This window comes from Mustela lutreola, chromosome 7 (assembly GCF_030435805.1).
Source record: "Mustela lutreola isolate mMusLut2 chromosome 7, mMusLut2.pri, whole genome shotgun sequence".
Taxonomy (NCBI): Eukaryota; Metazoa; Chordata; class Mammalia; order Carnivora; family Mustelidae; genus Mustela; species Mustela lutreola.
The window spans coordinates 3,093,352-3,107,687 of record NC_081296.1 but is presented as its reverse complement, the minus strand read 5'-3'; the positions used below and the strand labels follow the sequence as shown (position 1 = coordinate 3,107,687).

General features: G+C 54.1%; 1 non-coding gene across 1 annotated transcript; it reads right to left on the bottom strand.

The window, feature by feature from the left end:
* Nucleotides 1-2,101: 2,101 nt before the first annotated feature.
* Nucleotides 2,102-2,246, bottom strand: LOC131837333 (U4 spliceosomal RNA). The gene has a single exon (XR_009355979.1). It is a non-coding gene; the product is annotated as a U4 spliceosomal RNA (small nuclear RNA).
* Between the last annotated feature and the right edge of the window lie 12,090 nt (nt 2,247-14,336).

Here is a 14,336-nt window from a genome sequence, read left to right as displayed (position 1 = left end):
CTTCTTGTGACTGATTTCTAGTTTCATACCATTGTGGTTGGGCAAGATTTGAATCAGAAGGTGAAGGGAGTATTCAGGATAAAGGTTTGTTTACTGGGCTTTTTTTCTGAGGGCAGAGAAGGAGCTCCACACAGTGGAAGGTTTTGCGAAATGGTGGGGGGCGGTCAACCCTTGTTAGAATTACTGACTACCATGCAGGCAGTGTACCACCATTCACACTGTATTCCTGATGGATTTGCAGTTCATTAGAAACATTTTCTTTGAGGTGCAGGGCTGGGCTTCTCTAACAGAAAGGTGCCATGTGGGTTCATGGCATGGCCCCAGGTCAGCAACCAGGATGTATGGTATTGTGTGGGAACCAAACTTTCTTTGAAAGTAACAGAAACAGATCATGTTGAGCTTCATGACAATAGCCGAGGTCCCAAGTGACCCACTGGGTGTTGGTGGTGGGTGGGGTAGTGGGGTCTGTTAATTTGTCCCATAAGATCCCGTGGAACTCAGGGACACCCTCCTGTCTGTTGAGTTGTGTGGAGATAGGTAGACAGTGGTTTCTGGCCAAGCACAAGGGTTGCACTGGACCACCACCAGAGGGGCAGTGTGCCAGGCGAGCCACTCCTTCATTTCCATAAAAATTGACCCAGGGTCTGTGACTGTGATTCCTAGAAACAGCATGGGGAGAGGAGATCGGTAGTGTTGCATGCTTCCTAGGGTTGTGGTCAAGACTAGTCTGGAGCCCACTGAAGTCAACCATACCTGGCACAGAAGGCATCCAGTCACTGTAGCTGTGAGCACTGTGCCAGCTCCCATGCTGCTGCCTCCTATTTTTCATCATCTTTATGGTCATGAGTCTCTGCTCTTGCCCCATGGCCTCCAGGATATTGCTCTCCCTCCATCTGGCCCTATTCTTCTGCCCCGTGTATCCTGATGCCAGGATACCTTCTCAAGAGGCAGCTCAGTCAGTCCCTTGATGGGACACTTCCATGGATCCCCTTCGAGGTGAGGACAACACCTTACCCTGGAAGGGGGTTGCAGGTCCCCAGTCAAGAAAGCCACATCTCTCTTTTCAGCCTGACCTGCCCTCCCCTCAGTCTTCCTCAGAGAAGGTCTTCTCACTTCATGAGCTGACAGCTCTGAACTTAAAAACGAATATCGCTTTCTATTTCTCAATGCCTTAGTTCATCCATGGCATGTCTTTCAAAACTTTCAGTGGGTTTTTAGCAGTCCTGGAGGGCTGCTTGCTCAAGGACAGGATGACCCTCGGACAGGATGACCTGGGAGGGTCATCCTTCCTTCCCGTCTTCCTCAGCATGTCCTTGATCCCTTCAACCATCTGTTCAACTGAGGGTTGAGGGACCCAAGACAGCTCATCTTGAGCCCAGGCTGGGTCAGCTGTGTAGACTGATGTGTACCAGTAGTGGTGGCATGACATGGGCATGGACCTTGCTGGCATGGGCCGGGGGCAGGCAATTTCTCCTTCTCTTTCCTTCTTCCCTTCCTGCCCAGAGATAGCTCAGAACAGACTTCAAGCATCTCAGGATCCTGTGACCTGGGCTCCCTGCTTTCAGCTGGTGACCTTAGTGGTTTCTGTTGTGTCTGTATCCCATACCCACTCCCATGGCCATTCCTAGATCAGGGGAGGGATCGTACCCTTGTCTGCACTTGGTCCTCTTCCTGTCCCACACCAAGTCCTCCCACATTTGTCTTCCAGGCATGTGCTTGGAAGCAAGCCCATCCACAGGAACTTATCAGCCAACAGAACCAGGTAATGACCACTGAATTAGAGATCCAGGTGCATAGCAAACCTGCTCTGAAGCCTGTCCCCATACTCTATGACAATCTCACACGAAAACAGAAACAATAATAGCTTTCTGGACAGTGAAGTGATATGTATTTCTACTTATACTCTTGAAAGCATAGGTGCTGACCCCAGATGGAAAGGAACCATGGCTCCTGTGGGCTATAGTTAACAAGAAAAGTATAAGAATTCAGTGAAATTTGAATTCCAGGCATAGAGTGGATAATTATTGTAGAGTAAATATTCTCAAGTAAGTCTTATGAACATTGCATAGCTGGAGCTTTTTCAAATAGTTTACTGAAAGAAAAAACTTTTTTATTGTTTATTTTAATTCAGGTAGAGTTAACATACAGTGGTATATTAGTTTCAGGTGTACAATATAGTTTTCAATCAGCAATAATCGCGCCTCGGATAAACCTCATTGGCTACCATACTGCCACTGCACAAAGCTCAGGTGTACAATATAGTGATTTCAGTGATTCTATATATTACTCAGCTGTCATCAAGAAAAGTGTACTCTTAGTCCCCATCATCCATTTCACTCATCCCTCCATCCACTTCCACTCTGGTAACCACAGAGTCGGCATTTTGTTTTGTATCTTCTTTCTCCTTTATTTATGTATGTTTCTTAAATTCCATGTAAGAGTGACATCACAAGGCATTTGTCTTTCTCCAACTGATGGGTTTCACTTAGGACAGTACTCTCTAGCTCCATCTATGTGTCTGCAAAAGGCAAGATTTCATTCTTTTTATGGCTGAGTAATTTTCCACTGTGTGTGTGTGTGTGTGTGTGTGTGTGTGTGTGTGTTTATGTATCATCTCATCAAATTATCAAGAAATATTTGGATTGCTTCCATATTGTAATGTTGTAAATAATGTTGCAAGAAACATAGGGACACATGTATCCTTTTGAGTTATTGTTCTCATATTCTTTGGGTACACACCCGGTAGTATGATTGCTGGATCATGAGGTATTTCTATATTTAACGTTTTGAGGAACAGTCAGACTGTTTTCCACAGTAGCTGAAGCAGCTTGTCCCCATGGGACAGCGCCAGGGGGAGACCCCCGGAGGCTGAGGTGAGGAGGTTTCGCCTCGCTGGAGCCTGCCTCCCGGAGGGCTCTCTGGTGGGATTCGGGCGCTAGGGCAGGCGATGCCGGGCCAGGCCCAGGGGGAGGCCCTGCAGATGTGCAACGCCAGAAGTGAGTTCGCAGGGTGTTTTCCGGACAATTCTCATGAGAGTCCTGCAAAAACCGGGATCAGTTTGGGCAGAACGCTCATGAGAATTGGCCGCATTGGGCAGCACCCCGACCCCCCTGCACACCATGGCCCTGGTCCCTTTTTCGCCCAGGGCATGTCGCAGCCACCGGGAAAATGCACCAAGATGACGCAGCCCACCCAGGGGCCCTGGCGCAGGGGAGCGTTCCCGGAGCAGAGATGAGGGACGGGTGGCGGCCGGGCGTCCGCCTCCGACTTTTCGACTTTTCCGTCGCGGCTTGGGCGCCCAAAGACGGGGCTGATCTCATTGGGAGAACGCAGGTTTCTCTCCCTCCCAGGATCATCCAAAGCGCGGAAAGGCACGGTTGGCGCCTGTGTGGGAGAGGGAGGCGTGGCTCGGGACTCAGTGTTCCCCAGTTGGAGGCCACTGAGGGACAGGACCCTGGAAGCAGGTGAGGGTTCGAGCCCGGGCCTCGGGGCAGGCCTGGCCCCATGGGACAGCGCCAGGGAGGGAACCCTGGAAGCTGAGGAGCAGGAGGCATCGGGCTCGCCAGAGCCTGCCTCCCGGAGGGCTTTCTGGCGGGGTTCCGACGAGAGCACTCGCGATGCAGGGCTAGGACCGGGGCGGGGGTGGGGGTGGGGGTGGGGGAGGGGTGGCCCTGCAGACGTGCGGCGCCGGAAGAGAGTTCTTCGGGTGATTGATTTCTGGCCAATTCTCAGGAGCGTTCTGCCCAAACCGGGATCGGTTTGGGCAGAACGCTCCTGAGAATTGGCCAGCGTTGGGCAGCCCTGCGGACCGCCCTGCTCCCCGTGGCCCAGGGCCCATTCTCGCCCGGGGCATGTGTCGGCACCCGGAAAACATGCCTAGACTAAGTGGCCCAATCGGGGGCCCTTGCGCAGGGGAGCGTTCCCGGAGCCGAGTAGAGGGGCAAGTGGCAGCCGGGCCTGTGCCTCCGACTTTTCAGGCTGCTGGGTTGCCCAAGGATGTTGCTGACCTCAGTGGGGGTACGCACGTTTCTCTCGCTCCGTGGCTTGTCCGAAGCACCGAAAGGCACCATTGGCGCCAGGGTGGGAGGTGGAGGCGTGGCGCTGGACTCCGGGTTCCGCAGAAGTAGGCCCCAAGGGTCAGGACCAGGAAAGCCGGAGAATGGGGAGGCTGGCGAGGGTTCGAGCCTGGGCCTCGGGGTGGGCCTGACCCCATGGGACAGCGCCAGGGAGGGGACGCCCGCAGGCCAAGGAGCAGGAGGCATTGGCCTCACCGCAGCCTGCCTTGCGGAGGGCTTTCTGGCGGGGTTCTGACTCGAGCGCTCGCAATGCCAGGCCCGGCCGGGCGGTGGGGGTGGGGGGAGGGGTGTTGGTGGCGGACCTGAAGATGTGTGGCGCCTGAAATGAGCTCACTGGGTGTTTCCCAGCCAATTCTCACAAGTGTTCTGCGCAAACCTGGATCCATTTGGGCAGATGGCTCGTGAGAATTGGCTGGCGTTGGGCAGCCCTGCGGCCTAGGGCCCTTTCTCGCTGGTGGCATGACACAACCCCCGGGCAACGCCACAATACGACACAGCCCACCCTGGGGCCACTGGGCAGTGGAGGTTTCCAGGAGCAAAGTTGAGGGATGGATTGTGGCAGGACATCCGTCTCTGATTTTTCGTCCAGGAAAGGGGCGCCCAAGGATGGGGCTGACCTCATTGTGGGCAGGAGGTTTCTCTCCCTCTGAAGTTGGCCAAAGCACTGAAAGCACCATTTGCGGCGGGTGGGGGGGATCCGAGTGGGAGGCGTGGCATGCACTCAATGTTCTCCAGTTGGTGGCCCCGTGAGACAGTACCCTGGAAACGGAAGGCTGGGGGAAGCAGGCGAGGGTTCATGCCCAGGCCTTGGGGCAGCCCCGGCTCCATCGGACAGTGGCAGGGAAGGGACCCTCAGAGGCTGAGGAGCAGGACGCATAGACCTCACTGGAGCCTGCCTCCCGGAGGGCTTTCTGGTGGGGTTCGGAGGCAACTGCTTGGGTCACCGTGGCAGGCCCAGGGGACGGCCCTCGAGACGTGGGACGCCCTGAGCCTGGCCATGAGACTGATGCTCCTGTACATGGGAGGCATTGGGTATCAGGCCACTCGGGTCCCGAGCTTGAACACGCAACCTAGGGTTAGGGTTTGGTCCTGTAAGAATGGCAGGCATGATGTGCCAGTGCTCTCAGGCTCTCAGGAGGGCTGAGTAGAGGGCATTGCTCTGGTGGCCCGTCACGCTCCGGTATTGGAATGTGGGGGTGCTCTGATGATGTGAGTGACTTTCGGTGGCATGGAGGTTTGTCTGTCCAAGAGGGTTCTGCACAGGGCCATGGGGTCCAGTTTCTTCATGGGTGGCAGCCAGAGTCCTGCATTGGGAATACAGGGTCCCCAGTCTGGAGGGCTAGGGAGCCATACCTCTGGGGACAGAGGCCTGAACACACAACATAGGGTTAGGGTAGGTCATAGGATCATGGCAGACCCGATCTGCTGGCACTGTGGGACCCACCCCAATGCCTGAGTAGAGGCTGCGTGTCTACAGGACCGTGAGACTCCCGGTTCCTGGTCTTTGAGGATGCGGGACGTGGGGGTGGCTTCAGGGAGACATGTAGGATACTCACCCTCTGTGGGTTCAGCACATTTCTATATGGCAGGATTTCCTCCTGGGATCACGTGTTATGATGGGGTACAGCTCAGGGGTCCCCCATCTGGGGCGTTTTGGGACCAGGTGTCACAGAACAGACACCGAAACACACAACCTGAGCTAGGGTTAGTATTAGGGTTAAGCAAAGGCTTAGGCTTAGGGTTATGCCTTACGGACGAGGCAGGTCCCATCTGCCAACAGAGATATTGGCTCAGCCAAGGGCTGAGTTGAGGGTGGGACTCAGGAGGCTCCTTGGGCCCTAGGTTTTTAGCCTGGAGCAGCAAATATGGCGGGAATGGCCTCAGGGGATCATGCCAGTTTGTAAGGCTATGAGGATGTTAGAGAGCACCAAACGGAAACAGTCTCTTCCTGGCAGAGAGGCTGAGTCTGGCCATGAGTCTGATGGTCCCATCCATGGGAGGCATTGGGTGTCAGGCCTCAGGGGTCCCGAGCCTGAACATGCAACCTAGGGTTAGGGTTGGTTCTGGAAGAAAGTCAGGCCTGATCTGCCTGGGCGGACTCGGGCTCTCAGGAGGGCTGAGTAGAGGCTGGCCGCCCATCAGGCTCCGGGATGGTGGTGTGGGGTTGTCCGAAGGTGTGGGTGGCTTCAGGGGGCATAGTGGTTTCTCTGGCCTGGAGGGTTCTGCACAGGGCCATAGGGTCCAGCTTCCTCGTGGGTGTCAGCCAGAGTCCTGTGTTGGGTAAACAGGGTCCTTAGTCTGGAGGGCTAGGGAGCCAGGGCTCTGGGGATGGAAGCCTCAACACCCAACGTAGTTTGAGGGTTAGGTCGTAGGAGCATAGAAGCCCCTATCTGCCAGCGCTGTGGTGACACGCTCCGATACCTGAGTTGTACGTGCATGTCTGCAGGACCGTGAGACTCCCGGTTTCTGGTCCCTCAGGGTGCCGGAAGTGGGGGTGGCATCAGGCATCTCCCACTCTACGGGTTCGGCACATTTCTAAATGGCAGGGTTTCCTCCTGGGATCAGGGGCAATGATGGGATGCAGCTCAGGGCTACCCCATTTGTGGGATTTGGGGACCAGGCGCCAGAGTACGGATGCCTGAACACACAACTGGGGCTAGCCTTAATATTAGAGTTAGGCTAAGGTTTAGGGTTAGGGTAATGTCTTAGGGACAAGGCAGGCCAGATCTACCAGCACAGAAATCAGCTCACCCAAGGGCTATTTTTTTTAATTAAATTTTTATTTTTTCAGCATAACCATATTCATTATTTGTGCACCACACCCAGTGCTCCATGAAATCCATGCCCTCTCTATTACCCACCATGTGTTTCCCCAACCTCCCACCCCCGCTCTTTCAAAGCCCTCAGATTCTTTTTCAGAGTCCACAGTCTCTCATGGTTCCCCTCCCCTTCCAATTTCCCTCAACTCCCCTCTCCTCTCCAACTCCCCTTGTCCTCCATGCTATTTGTTATGCTCCACAAATAAGTTGAACCAAATGATAATTGACTCTCTCTGTTTGATTTATTTCACTCAGCATAATCTCTTGCAGTCCTGTCTATGTTGCTACCAAAGTTGGGTATTCATCCTTTCTGATGGAGGCATAATACTCCATAGTGTATATGGACCACATCTTCCTTATCCATTCGTGCATTGAAGGGCATCTTGGCTCTTTCCACAGTTTGGCGACCGTGGCCATTGCTGCCATAAACATTGGGGTACAGATGGCCCTTCTTTTCAAGACATCTGTATCTTTGGGGTAAATACCCAGTAGTGCAATTGCAGGGTCATAGGGAAGCTCTATTTTTAATTTCTTGAGGAAACCCCACACTGTTTTCCAAAGTGGCTGCACCAACTTGCATTCCCACCAACAGTGTAAGAGGGTTCCCCTTTCTCCATATCCTCTCCAACACATGTTGTTTCCTGTCTTGCTCATTTTGGCCATTCTAACTGGTGTAAGGTGGTATCACAATGTGGTTTTAATTTGATCTCCCTGATGGCTAGTGATGATGAACATTTTTTCATGTGTCTGATAGCCATTTGTATGTCTTCATTGGAGAAGTGTCTGTTCGTATCTTCTGCCCATTTTTTATATGATTGTCTGTTTTGTGTGTGTTGAGTTTGAGGAGTTCTTTATAGATCCTAGATATCAACTTTTTGTCTGTACTGTCATTTGCAAATATCTTCTCCCATTCCGTGGGTTGCCTCTTTGTTTTGTTGACTGTTTCCTTTGCTGTGCAGAACTTTTTGATCTTGACGAAGTCCCAAAAGTTCATCTTTGCTTTTGTTTCCTTTGCCTTTGGAGACATATCTTGAAAGAAGTTGCTGCGGCTGATATCAAAGAGGTTACTGCCTATGTTCTCCTCTTGGATTCTGATGGATTCCTGTCTCACGTTGAGGTCTTTTATCCATCTTGAGTTTATCTTTGTGTACATGTAAGAGAATGGTCGAGTTTCATTCTTCTACATAGAGCTGTCCAGCTTTTCCAGCACCATTTATTGAAGAGACTGCCTTTTTTCCACTGTATATTTTTTCCTGCTTTGTCGAAGATTATTTGACCATAGAGTTGAGGGTCCATATCTGGGCTCTCTACTCTGTTCCACTGGTCTATGTGTCTGTTTTTATGCCATTACCATGCTATCTTGGTGATCACAGCTTTGTAATAAAGCTTGAAATCAGGTAATGTGATGCCCCCAGTTTTATTTTTGTTTTTCAACATTTCCTTAGCGATTCAGGGTCTCTTCTGATTCCATACAAGTTTTTGGATTATTTGCTCCAGCTCTTTGAAAAATACCAGAGGAATTTTGATCGGAATGGCATTAAAAGTATAGATTGCTCTAGAAAGTATAGACATTTTAATAGAGTTTATTCTTCTGGTACCCAAGGGCTAATTTGAGGGCACGACTCCAGAGGCTCCTCAGGCCCTGGATTTTTGGCCTGGAGGGGCAAAGATGGCAGGAGTGGCTTCAGGGGAGCACGCGGGTTTGTAGGGCTGTGAGGGTGTTAGAGAACACCAAATGAAACGGTCTCGTCCTGATTGAGAGGCTGTGTCCGGCCGTCAGTCTGATGCTCCCTTCTGTGGGAGGGATTGGGTGTCAGGCCTCTGGGGTCCAGAACCTGAACACCCAACCTAGAGTTAGGGTTTGGTCCTGGAAGAATGGCAGGCCTGATGTGCCAGTGCAGACTCAGGCTCACTGGAGGGCTGAGTTGAGGTCATTACTCTGGCGGCTCGTCACACTCTGGGGTTGGGATGTGGGGATTCTCTGAAGATGTGGGTGACTTTCAGGGGAATGGAGGTTTCTCCGGCCATGAGGGTTCTGTCCAGGGCCATTGGTCCAGTTTCCTCGTGAGTTTCAGCCAGAGTCCTGCATTGGGAATACAGTGTCCCCAGTCTGGAAGGTTAGGGAGCCATGCCTCTCGGGATGAAATCCTGAATACCCAACCTATATTTAGGGTCAGGTCGAGGGGGCAGGGCTGCCCAGATCAGCTGGTGCTGTGGTGATCCACCCTGATGCCTGAGTTGAGGATACAGGCTTGCAGGACCTGAGACTCCTGTTTCCTGGTTTTGGGGGCACCGGAAGTGGGGGTGGCCTAAGGGAGGCATGCAGGCTTCTACAGCTCTGTGGGTTCAGCACATTTTCATATGGCAGTGTTTCCTTGTGGGGTCAGGTTCAATGATGGGGTGCAGCCTGTGGTCCCCCATCTGGTGGTTTTGGGGACCAGACGCCAGAGGGTAGACACCAGAACACACAACCTGAGCTAAGGTTAATATTAGGGTTAGGTTTAGCCTTAGGGTTAGGGGTATGTCTTAGGGACCACGCAGATCGGATCTTCCAGAATAGATATCACTCAAGGTTTGAGTTGAGGGCAGGACTCAGAAGGCTCCTCAGGCCTGGGTTTTTGGCCTGGAAGGGCAAAGATGGTGGGAATGGCCTCAGGGGAGGACGCAGGTTTGTAAGGCTGTGATGATGTTATAGAGAGCCAAATGAAGTGGTCTCTTCATGGTGAATGGTTGAGTGCGGCCATCAGTATGATGCTCCCATCCATGGGAGGGATTTGGTGTCAGGATGCTGGGGTTCAGAGCCTGAACACCCAACCTAGGCTTAGGGTTTGGTCCTGGGAGAATGTCAGGCATGATGTGCCAGGGTGGATGCAAGCTCTCTGGAGGGCTTAGTTGAGGCATTGCTCTGGCTGCCCATCAGGCTCCGGAATTGTGGTATGGGGGTCCTCCGAAGGTGTGGGTGGCTTCAGGGGGCATAGAGGTTTCTCTGGCCAGGAGGATTCTGCACAGGGCCATGGAGTCCAGATTCCTCATGGGTGTCAGCCAGAGTCCTGTGTTGGGTATACGGGGTCCCCAGTATGGATGGCTAGGGAGCCAGGCCTCTGGGGATGGAAGTCTGAACACACAACATAGGGTTAGGGTTAGCTCATAGTGGCATGGCAGCCCCAATCTGCCGACACTGTGTTGACCCACCCTGATGCCTGCTTTGAGACTCCCGGTTCCTGGTCCGTGGGGGCACCGAAAGTGGGGGTGGCCTCAGGGTGTCATGAGGGTTCTCCCGCTCTGCAGTTTCAGCATATTTCTAAATGGCAGGGTTTGTTCCTGGGATCAGGTGCAATGAGGGGTTGCAGCATGGGGTCGCCCATATGAGGGGTTTGGGGACCAGGCATTAGAGGACGGACACTGGAACACACAACCTCAACCTGAGCTAGGGTTAGTATTAGGGATAGGGTTGGGCGTAGGGTTAGGTTTAAGTCTTAGGGACAAGGCAGGTCAGATCTGCCCGCACCAAAATCAGCTCACCCAAGGGCTGGGTTGAGGGCGGGATTCAGGAGGCTCCTCAGGCCTTGGATTTTTGGTATGGAGGAGCAAAGATGGTGGGAATGGCCTCAGGGGAGCACACGGGGTTGTAGGGCTGTGAGGGTGTTAGAGAGTACCAAAGGAAATGGTCTCCTCCTGGCTGAGAGGCTGAATCCGGCCGTCAATCTGATGCTGCCATCCATGTGAGCGATTGCTTATCAGGCCTCAGGGGTTCAGAGCCGAGTACCCAACCTAGGGTTAAGGTTTTGTTCTGGGAGAATGGCAGGTCTGATGTTCCAGTGTGAAGTTAGGCTCCCCAGCGGCTGAGTTGAATTCATTTTCTGGTGGCCCATCAGGCTCTGGGATTGTGGTGTGGGGGTCCTTGGACCATGTGGGTTGCCTTAGGGTCACGGAGTTTTCTCCCGCCAGGAGGGTTCTGCACAGGGCCATGAGGTCCATTTTCCTCGGGTTGGCAACCAGAGTCCTGCGTTTGGAATACGGGGTCCCCAGTCTGGAGTGTTAGGGAGGCAGGCCTCTGTGAATGGAAGCCTGAATACCCAACTCAGCTATAGGGTTTGGTTGTCGGGGCATAGCAGCCCCGTTCTGCCAGCGCTGTGGTGACCCACCCTGATGCTTGAGTTGAGGGTGTGTGTCTGCAGGACTGTGAGACTAACCAGTTCCTGGTTATTGGGGGCGCCGGAAGTGGGGGTGGCCTCAGGGAGGCATGCAGGTTTCTCCTGCTCTGCGGTTTCAGCACATTTCTAAACAGCAGGGTTTCCTCCTGGGATCAGGTGCAATGAAGGGGTGCAGCTCAGGGATCCCCATCTAGGGGTTTGGGAACCAGGCATCGGAGGACGGACGCCAGAACACACAACTTAGGCTAGGGTTAGTATTAGGGTTAGGGTTAAGCTTAGGGTTAGGGTTATGTCTTAGGGACAAGGCAGGTCTGGCCTGCCAGCACAGATATCGGCTCACCCAAGGGCTGTGTTGAGGGTGGGACTCAGGAGGCTCCTTAGGCGCTGGGTTTCTGGCCTCACAGGGCAAAGATGGTGGGAATGGCCTCAGGGGAGCATGCCATTTCTAGGGCTCTGAGGGTGTTAGAGACCACCAAACGAAAAGGTAACCTCCTGGCTGAGAGGCTGAATCCTGCTGTCACTTTGATGCTCCCATCCATGGGAGGCATTGGGTGCCAGGCCTCAGGGGTCCAGAGCCTGGACACCCAACCTAGGGTTAGGGTTTGGTCCTGGGAGAATGGCAGGCCTGACGTGACAGTTCAGACACATGTTCTCCGGAGGGCTGTTGAGGGCATTGTTCTAGCAACCTATCAGGCTCCGGGACTGTGTTGTGGGGTTACAGGGGGCCGCCCTGCAGACCTGCGGTGACCAAAGTGAGTTCACCAGGCATTTTCTAGCCATTTCTCATGAGCATTCTGCCCAAATCAATCCTGATTTTTGCAGGATGCTCGTGAGAATTGGCCGGTGTTGAGTGGGCCTGCGGACCGTCCTGTCCCCCATGGTCGGAAGGTGTCGGTAGCTGTGGGAGGCATGGGGTTTTCTCTGGCTAGGAGGGTTCTGCACAGGGCCATGGGGTCCAGTTTCCTCAGGTGTGGCAGCCAGAGTCCTCCATTTGGAATATGGGGTCCCCAGTCTGGAGGGCTAGGGAGCTAGGTCTCTGCGGATGGAAGCCTGAATCCCCAACCTTGCTTTAGTGTTAGGTCATAGGGGCATGGCAGCTCTGATCCTTGGGTACCATGGTGACCCATCCCGATGCCTGAGTTGAGGGCATGTGTGTGCAGGACCGTGAGTCTCCTGGTTCCTGGTCCTTCCAGGTGCCAGGATTTTGGTGGCTCAGGAAGGCATGCTGTTTTCTCCCTCTCTGCAGGTTCAGCACATTTCTAAATGGCAGGGTTTCCTCCTGGGATCAGGTGCAATTATGGGTTGTAGCTCAGGTGTACCCCCATCTGGGTGCCATCCTAGGGTCAGGCCTGGCCCCATCTGACAGCGCCAGGTAGGGGAACCCTGCAGGTTGAGGAGCTGGAGGCATTGGCCTCGCCTGTGCCAGACTCTCAGAGGGCTCTTTGGCACTGTTCTAGACGCGACCACTCAGGATCCCAGTCCAGGCCCATGGTTCGGCCCTGTAGACGTGCGGCGTCGGAAGCGAGTTCACAGCTCTTTTCTTGCCATTCTCATAAGTGTTCTGCTCAATTCGGCATCGATTTGGGCAGAATGCTTGTGAGAATTAGCTGGCGTTGGGAGGCTTGTGGTCTATGTTATCCCCCGTGGCCGCAGGCCACTTCTCTCTCCGGGCATGGCGCGGCCACCCGGAAAATGTACCAAGAAGGCGCGGCCCTGTGGGGGGCCCCTCACAGGGGAGCTTTCCTGGAGCAGAGTTGAGGGAGGGGCTGTGGCTGGGCATCCGACTCCTATGTCTTGGGCGGCTGGGGGGTTGATAGTTGGGGCTGGCCTCAGTGGGGGCATGAAAGTTTCTCTGGCTCCCAGGCTTTTGCACAGCTGCGAAAGGCAGCATTTCTGCTGGGATGGCAGGTGGAATCGTGGCCTGGTACTGGGGGTTCCCCAACTGGAGGGCCTGAGGGACAGGACCCTGGAAACGGGAGGCTGCCAAAGCTGGCAATGGTTAGGGCCCAGGCCTAGGGGCAGGGTTGGCTCCATCTACCAGTGCCAGGGAGAGGATCCGCTGAGGCTGAGGAGCAGGATGCGTTGGCCTCACTGGAGTCTGATTGATGGAGGGCTTTCTGGCTGGGTTCCAGCCACGACCACTCAGGATCCCAGGCCAGGCCCAGGTGGCCGCCCTGCAGACCTGCGGTGACCAAAGTGAGTTCACCAGGCATTTTCTAGCCATTTCTCACGAGCATTCTGCCCAAATCAATCCTGATTTTTGCAGGATGCTCGTGAGAATTGGCCGGTGTTGAGTGGGCCTGCGGACCGTCCTGTCGAGGGCACTTTCTCGCTCGGGGCATGAGGTGGCCACCCAGAAAATGATGCGGCCTAGATGATGCGGCCTACCCGGGGGCTCTGGCACAGGGGACCTTTCGCAGAGCAGACTTGAGGGAGGGGTTTTGGCTGGGTATCCGCCTCCGACATTTCAGGTCAATGGGGCACCGAAGGTTGGGGCTGGCCTCAGTGTGGGTACAAAGGTTTCTCTCCCTCTGAGGCTTTTCCGCAGTTCTGAAATGCACCCGTTTCCGCCTGGGTTGCAGGTGAACTCATGTCGTGGGACTCATCATTCCCCAGTTGGATGGCCTGAGGGATAGGACCCTGTAAACAGAAGCCTGTGAAAGCAGGTGAGGGTTAGGGCACGGTCCTATGGGCAGTACAGGTCCCATCTGCCAGCACCAGGGAGGGGACCCCTGGAGGCTGAGGAGCAGGGGATGTGGCCTCACCTGCGCCTCACTCACGGAGGCTTTCTGGCTGGGTTCGAGCTGCAGCTGCTCAGAATCCCAGGCCAGACCCAGGGCGCGGCCCTGCAGACATGAGGCGCATGAAGTGTGTTCCCTAGAGGTTTTTGGCTAATTCTCACAGGCTTTCTACCCAAATTGGTTTTAATATGGGCAGAAAGCTCTTGAGAATTGGCTGGCATAGTGCAGCCTTCAACCACTCGGTGCCCTGTTGCCTATAAGACCTCCTCGCTCGGGGCATGTCACAGACACCCAGAATAAGCTCAGAGACGATGCATCCTAGCTGGGGGCCCTGGTGCAGTGTAGCTTTTCCATTGCAGAGTTGAGGGACGTGTTGTGGCCAGGTGTGCATCTTTGACATTTGGGGCCGCTGGGGCGCTGAAGGTTGGAGATGGTCTCAGTGGGGTTTCTCTCACTATGAGGCTTTTCCACACCTCTGAAATGCACCATTTCTGTCTGCATGACAGGTGGACTTACAACGTGGGATTCAGGGTTTCCCATTTGGAG